This window comes from Ambystoma mexicanum, chromosome 7q, assembly GCF_040938575.1.
Source record: "Ambystoma mexicanum isolate Mex_15411 chromosome 7q, UKY_AmexF1_1, whole genome shotgun sequence".
NCBI classification, from domain to species: Eukaryota; Metazoa; Chordata; class Amphibia; order Caudata; family Ambystomatidae; genus Ambystoma; species Ambystoma mexicanum.
Window position 1 is genome coordinate 512,987,252 of NC_090941.1, and position 8,634 is coordinate 512,995,885.

Sequence of the window (8,634 nt, forward strand, 5' to 3'; positions counted from 1 at the left end):
ATTCATGGTCTCTACTGAACGCTTCTCTCAAAACAACATCTATGATCCAAGAAGTGGAAGCTCAGGAATGGACTAAGCATTTCACAACACTCTATAATCCTTATCCTATTGTCTCATTAACTGCCACAACACAAAACGAGGATTCCTGGAATCTCAATTGGGACGTTAATGATATAAGAAATACCATCATGGATCTGAACCCTTCCAGGACCCGATGGGCCATCAAATGCTATGCCAAAGCAAATCCGAACGAATGGGCATCCTTCTTCCTTCTTCTTCTCCAACTCATCGAAAAAACGAAACAAATCCCTCGAAGTTGGACTTTGGCTGTTTTGATTCCTAAGCTGGTGATCGTAAAAGCCCCGCAAACTACAGACCCATAGCCATGCTGGATCCCTTGGGTAAATTATTCGCGGGATATCTTGTCAAAAAACTTAACAACTGGGCTGAGGAAAATGCAAAACAAGAACAAAGGCAAACTGGCTTTGTCAAGAAAATTGGAACAAACGTTAATCTACTGTTACTGAATCTGATCAAACATGAGGCGATAATCAAGAAACAACAAGTATATGCAATTTTCATAGATTTAAAGATGGCCTTCGATGCAGTGAACAGATCAAAGCTCTGGTCCAAACTCACAGCCTGGGGCTGTCCAGCCTCTATTGTGAATCCCATCAAGCAACTCTACTCAAATACCTCTGTTAGAGTCCGGCTAACCAATGACGGAATGGTTACACCTCCCATTCACAACTCCAATGGTTTGAAACAAGGATGTCCATTGGCAGCCTGCCTCTATAATTTTTATACTTATGACTTTAGCAAAAAAATTCAAAACTCAGCAGCCAATTCACCAAAAATCAATAATGAATCTATCCAGACACTAATATATGCTGATGATATTAGCATTTTGGACAAAACTGTATCGGGCTTACAAAAATCTCTAGATAAAACTCAAGAATTTATGCATGAGAATGACCTGGTGATTAACAGCAACAAAACGAAGACGATGAAACTTGTCTCGCAGAAAAATAATAAATCCACTCTAAAAATATATCTAGAAAGAAACGAGATCAATATAACCACGTCAATGAAATATTTGGGTTTGATGATCAACTTTTCCGCAAATGAACAAGAATGGAAGAATCATATCGAGGAAAAAGCCAGATCCCTGGCCAGACAAGGCTGTTTCTTTCATAGGAAGTATGGAACATACACTATAAAACCCACAATAGCCTTGTATAAGCAAAAGGTGATCCCAATACTAATGTATGCGTCCAAGTCCATGATCAACCCAGAAACCATAAAATGGACCAGGTATGAAGCGTTATTTTGGAGGAAAACTCTATCTCTCCCAAGGTCATTTCCTATGGCAAGAATTCGTTACGAACTAGCTATTCAGTCCATCAAATCTATAGTCTTGTGGAAGCAAATGGACCTTCTTAGGAAAATAATCTCAAAAGACAAGATCCCGTCACTGGAAATATTGAGAGAAAAAAAATCAGCTTTCCACATCACTGCACTAACAAAATGGGTTTCTGAAATCAAAATGAAAATGCAAGCCAAAGATATCTCTGAGGAAATGTTGATCAACAGACCTCAGCACGCAAAGTGTAAAATACAGACTAATGATTGGATCCAAACCATCGCTGATCAAAATAAATACAAAAGACATCTAAAATGCCAAACAGAAACAAGAGCTCTTCATGAATTACCTGCTTATTTAAACCTCTTTCTGGATTGCAACATTCGTGATCTGTTTCTCCGATTTAGGTTTAACATCCTACCAACGCGGGACTATCAGTCTATGATGGACAAAACAAAAAAAATAACTCCTTACTGTCGTTTTTGTATAGTCACAAATTGCAAAGAAACTTTGTTCCATTTGATTATGATTTGCCCAGCACTGAAGGACCAAAGATCTTTGCACAGAGACTATTTTGGCTTATCGCAGAAACAGCTATCAACTCAAGAAAGATGGGGCAATTTGTTAAGGGGTCAAGATAAAAACCTAATTTTGACAATAATTAAAGTTTGGCTGGCAATTACTAAATGAAATTCGAAATTATTGAAATATAAATATGGATTTTATGATACTCTCATTTTCCGTTTCACTCTTTTTTCTTTTTATTCTTTCTCTTTTCTCTTGTCCTGTTTAAATGTATTACTTCATTTTGTAATGTAGAAATGAAAAGTTTGTAAAATCAAACAAAACATTTTAATAAAAAAAAAAAGGCTTTGCCAGGTCTCAATCGGAATGTTAATGGTTTATTGGGCCAAAATAGATATGTTGCAGTCTCTTCCCCACTTGTTCCCTCTCTTGTATCCCTAGTCATCTTCCTCCTTTCTTTCTCCCACTGTCTCCCTTTCCTTCCTACTCTCCCTGATGATCTTCTTACTATCCACTCTCTTCTCTACTGTCCCTGCGGTCTTTGAACGCTCTCTCTTATCCCTCTCACCTTTCTCATACCTATCTCATTACCTTTCACTCCAAACTCTCATTACCTCTCATTACACTCCTCTTATCACCTCTTTTGCACACCTCTTCTCAGCTCTTACTACCTACTGAGGGATATCGTGCCCTGCTCACTCTTCTCTACCAATCCCTCTCTCTATTAAACTACCTAATACACTCACTCTCACTATTCTCCCCCCACACTTCTCTGCTGCACCCTTCTCCTTGCACCCTGCCCTACTATTCTTACTCTTTTGCAATCCCCTCTCTGTCTCACTCTACCTACTACCCTCACTCCCATTCTTCTCTCTCCCTCACTAGTACCTTCACTCTCACACTCTCCACTGCTTCGATCTCACAAACTGCTACCACTCGTATTCAATACCAATACCTCACCTGCATTCTGTACCAACTCCTCAGCACTCCAATCTGCCATCCACCCTCCCTCTGGTCTCTGGCTCCACCTTCATTCCTCCTGGTCTCAAACATACACGCCACACTCTGCACTTCACTCACTCCCCATGTATACTGTGTGTCTCCTGCCTTTTACCTTCCTCACCCCCATCCATTGGCTTCAGCACTCACTTGCCTCTGTGGGTCAATGTATGTCTGTCGTTTCCCTAGGAGCGGCATTACAGAGGCAACATCTTTAAAGAACCATCTGCTATTTCCAGCACAGTTTTGTTTGCAGTATCTGGTGGTCTCTCTGCTTGCTGTAGATCAGAAATCTCGTTTTTCTTGTAATTTTACTCTTGTGCTATTGGGTTTGGTGTCCCATTCTGTTTGGGGAAGATATCTGCATCTCTCCTGTTCCCCTGCAGTCTCTACCCACTCCCAGTTCGTTTTCTGTTGCCACACCACTCGCCTGGGATCCATTTGAAGTTGGTAGGTCAGGGGTTGTGTTTCTCATATCAGTTTGGCAAGGAAATCCCCAGTGCATTCCCTGACTGTTCTTGATTCAGTTCTCCTACCTCTGGTCTGGGGTTTCTAGGTTGTTCCCAGGTGCCTTCTGGGATTTGTTGTCCTATAACAGAGCAAAGAGAACACTTTGCTTGTACAAAGAGTACTCCAAGGTATATTGTGACAGAGGGTGGCACCATTAGTAGCATGCATCGCACGTGAGGTGATAACAGTTCTGGGATGGTCCCTGTTCACCCCTGACAGGGTCATGCCCCTGACCCTTTCACATTACTGGCAGTGGACATGGGCTTACCAGCATCAAGTGATACTCTCAGGCCGTTTGATCGACACCCAGAATATGAGGTCAATCATTTGTGCAGCTACACCTATACATATTAGTAGTTTTATCCAGTCCAATGTTTCAAGAACTGGGTTTGGGGGGCATGGCCAGCAACTGCCCATGCAAGTTCTTGGGTCTGCTGATCTCCTGCTCAGTGGCATCTACACCGCATGTAGAGCCGCACTGTGGAAGTGCGCGAAGTTCTGCCTACAGCTTCCTGGTCTGTCACGTGACTGGAGTCACCTGACCTTTTTCTGCCACTCCCCCAGGGATCTTACATAAAAACTGCAAGCCGTGTACCTTGCGCCGTGAAGCCCGCAGTAGTGTAAAGGGCGCGGCTGTTTTTGGCTGTGCGGCTGGACAATTAGTCAACTGACTTTATCTGCTGGTGCCTGTCTACTTACCTGATCCAGGAAGTTTTCGTCCCGCTCCGACTCGCGTTAGTCTAACGGCTGGAGCCGTTAGCAGTTGAAGTGAGCGAAGTTCTGCCTACAGCTTCCTGGTCTGTCACATGACTGGAGTCACCTGACCTTTTTCTGCCACTCCCCCAGGGATCTTACATAAAAACTGCAAGCCGCGGCCCTTGCGGCGTGAAGCCTGCAGTGGTGTAAAGGGCTGTTTTTGGCTGTGCGGCTGGGGGCGGCGGTAAGTACCGTTTCTACTAATACCAGTGTTTTACACAAATCACTAGTTTAACCTCGATATCTTGTTGTTTGCGATACAAACCAGTAAATGGATCCTACTAAACCGCGTACTCGCCTTCAAGGCAAACTAGAAGAGACGGTTTCTTTGGCAAGCAAAAGCCCGATTGAAATTATGATAAAAGGAAAACAAATATTGAAATCAAATACTAGCTCGCATTTAGATGTGACGGTGGATATAAATCGGCCTGAAGTCCAGCCCTGTAATCCATTAGCAATCCAACAATCGCCTGTATGTACTCTGCCATCAATGCAGATAAAACATAACATTGAGCCTGACTCCCCCTTACCGTCAGGTAAATTGAAACAAACATCTCCTTCTCATGCTCCACTGACTGCTGATATACAATTGCCTTTATCTGCAATCCATACTGAATTTCCACAAAAAGAAACGGGTACGACTATCCAAGTCAAGGTGGACAAACCAACACCTAATATTCACCATGAATTCACATCCTCGATTTCCACTAAACAATCCTGTTTTTCTGCAGTACCTTTGCATCAACCTGTTGAAGTAGATTGTAATTCCATTTTTGAAGATCCCTGCTGTACACCAACCCTTAGGGAACGAGCTAAAACAGCCAAACAACAATGGCAATCTACTTATTTACCAACCGATACGACCAACAGCGAGAAATCCAAACCACTTTCAGTTCGTATTGCGCGCTTATCGCTCGATATAACTGAGATCGATGCGATTATGGATTTGCAACAAAAAAGAGAGGAAGTCTTTGGAGCTATCCAGAATCATACTCCAGTCCCAATAATAAACACCGCGACACCTATTGCATCCAAAGGACCTCAGGTACCTATAAAAACCTTGCCAAAGTCCACTCAAGATCTCATAGAGCATGACTCTTTTTCATCACATAAGATCTCTGAAGTATCAAACGATGCGCAGGAGCCACCAGAAAGACTACCAACAACGATGTTAGATCTACAAAATTCGCTAGAAGCTGTACTATCTTTAGCCATGATCCCCTTTCTAAAATTACAAGAAGCAATTGTGGATTCAAACAAAGATCAAGCTACTCTACTTGCCATGATAATGACAAAGCAAACTCACCTAGAAAGCTTTATTGGAACCATCCAAGAACGACTAAAATATGAAGCGGAGGCATCGAGATTGTGGCAAAGCCGACTGGCTGAAGTTGCAAGAGTCGACCGCGCCGACAAACAAAACCTGATGGAGACAGTATCTTCCATTACAAAAAAAATGATGGATGAAAAAATAAAAAAACAGTCGCAGGTGTTGCCCCATTCTGCTTGGACATCAAAACAACCCCAAACTGTAAATAGCACTGTTCAATCAGATGCTCCAAAAATAGATCAGTGGTCTCAATACGAAATGCAACCATTCAATGGTGGTACTCTGGAATCAAATCATATTATGCCTATCTCTAATGCTGAATCGGCTTTATGTACTCCATTTGATATTTTTGACCTGACTAAACGAGGCTTAGTGGGAAAAGAACCCCTTTCCAAATTAAATACAATGAAAAACCCAATAAAATATCAAACAGGCTTGCGGGCCTTCTTAAGGAAAATGCAAACTGTGCAAAAATCTTTGCAAGAGAACACAGTTAAGAACGCAGGAAAAAAACGGCTAAGCCCACTAATTTGGTAGCTGTGGTTACCTCTACTTCAACAGATACTGGAGCGAACTCGCCGAGCAAAAGTGTGGCTCAACCACAGTCTGAACCATTAGATCTTTTATTGGCAGTAGTAAATCAAGATTCCACTACTAATGTCACTTTACCGTCTCCAGCCAGTGAGAGTGGTACTGAGGATGATTTAATTCGTGAAGATTCGATACAGGAGGCTCCCACCTCTCCGGACCCGCAAGATGACGCATTTCTCGTGTTGGATGAATGCAAAGATTCTTCTTTCGATTCCTCAGATATGAGTTCCGCCTCTCAGAACTCCTCGATCATTTCCTTGGAATACTCAGAGGTCTCCAAGGACGACTCATGGCCGCATTCAGAAGCGAAAAAGAAACCAAGCAATAACATGACCCCTCCACCTCATTCGGATCCACCATTGGTCAGACCAACCTTTCTTAAACCGATCAAAAGGTCTTACGCTTTCAGAATCTCTATAGCTCCTAGTTCAACAAATATTGACAAGCATGTAATACTGAATAGAGCTAATGTTCTGCGACTACTAAATGCTATTCCTCAAACGGCTGACATCAAATCTCGAGACATCGATGTGATTCTATTTCCGAACAAAGAAAAAATGGAATCAGTACAGATTGATTTTTATTGCGAAGAACTCATGCACCGCGTATTGTCCACTAACCAGCAATTAGAAATCCTAGGCTTTGAAGCCGAAGAAATTACTGTGTCGAGACTAATGGCTTGGAACAAATGCAGTAATAAACTTGCGATGATGGATTCTTACTACTACAATAAAACGAATGCACATAAAGAAGTACAAAATACACAGAATAAATCTAAAGATTTGCCTGTTAATTCAAAACACAATGATGGAGAAAATCATTTGACTTATACAAATGAGGCAGCAAAGAAAAGAGGGATATGGCGAGACCAAGGGTGGATCTCTGACACCAACTCAAGATCCAATATGGGCCTTGACCATCGGCCCCTGAATAAGAAAACATACCTATAACAACCAACAAGACCACCAACCAAGGCGAGCACGGTCTCACTATGCTCGTGGAATACAAGAGGCCACAAACACCTCTTTAATGAAGGCTCAACTGCGCTTGCTGAAACTGATATTATATGCTTACAAGAAACTTGGTTAAAAGAAGAGGTACTCTGCGAAGGTTTTTTAACCTTAACAAATCCTGCAATCTCTTCTCAACAAGGCCGACCAGCATCAGGCATGCTGATCCTTGTTAAAATCAACCCTTCTTGGACAATTGTATCAAGAAAGAACATTCACCCGCGGGCAAAGTATATGCCCATTCTCATACCAACTCCTAACAGAAAACATCTACACTATCATTTTCAATATATACTGGAATCCTACTGCAATGAATGACAACAAGTTCCTTTAATTTATATACGACGAAATCGATAATATCGCCTCAGTAAACCAAGGAGCTGAATTTATAATCACAGGGGATTTCAACTTCCATTTATTTGACAAAGAAGGCTGAAAATTGGAGTCAAATGCATTATCACTCAGAGCCAAAAAATGGGTGAAAGAATTATCCATCTGAAATATCTCATTAATTGAGCCCACTGTGAACAATAAAGGAGTGCCTATACCAACATTGTCTCGTGAAAACACAACATCAATTATTGACTATATCTTTACATCAGAAGGGCTAAGAAACCTAATCATTTCTACTGACAATATTCCTCAATCCACCAGTGATCACCACCAAATAAGAATCACATGGGACACAGTAAAAACAAAATATCCATGAATAACTTTGCAAGCTTTGGAGATTAATAATTCTCTTAATAAACTTTGCATCAAAAACCGTCAAATACCTGGCATATTATCAACTTTTAAAGAGTCCACTTTTCAGGATCAAGCAAAACTTAACTACGGTTGGATCCTCAAGAAATATCATCAACCATGCCATAAGAAAAACAAACCTAATACCTACCATAAACATCAATTCAACCCAGAAATTGTACTGAAGAAAAAGTTTCTTCAAAAACAAATTAGACAACTAAAGAAAATGAAAGAACATGATTTTGAAATCAAAATAAAAAAAGAAAAACAAAAATACTCAAATGCAATTAAAGCAATCGAGGCCCAAATAAAACAGAATGATGCCGAAGCAATTTTAGCTGCACTCAAAGAGAAAAACACAAGGCATTTATGGTCTCTACTGAACGCTTCTCTCAAAACAACATCTATGATCCAAGAAGTGGAAGCTCAGGAATGGACTAAGCATTTCACAACACTCTATAATCCTTATCCTATTGTCTCATTAACTGCCACAACACAAAACGAGGATTCCTGGAATCTCAATTGGGACGTTAATGATATAAGAAATACCATCATGGATCTGAACCCTTCCAGGACCCGATGGGCCATCAAATGCTATGCCAAAGCAAATCCGAACGAATGGGCATCCTTCTTCCTTCTTCTTCTCCAACTCATCGAAAAAACGAAACAAATCCCTCGAAGTTGGACTTTGGCTGTTTTGATTCCTAAGCTGGTGATCGTAAAAGCCCCGCAAACTACAGACCCATAGCCATGCTGGATCCCTTGGGTAAATTATTCGCGGGATATCTTGTCAAAAAACTTAACAA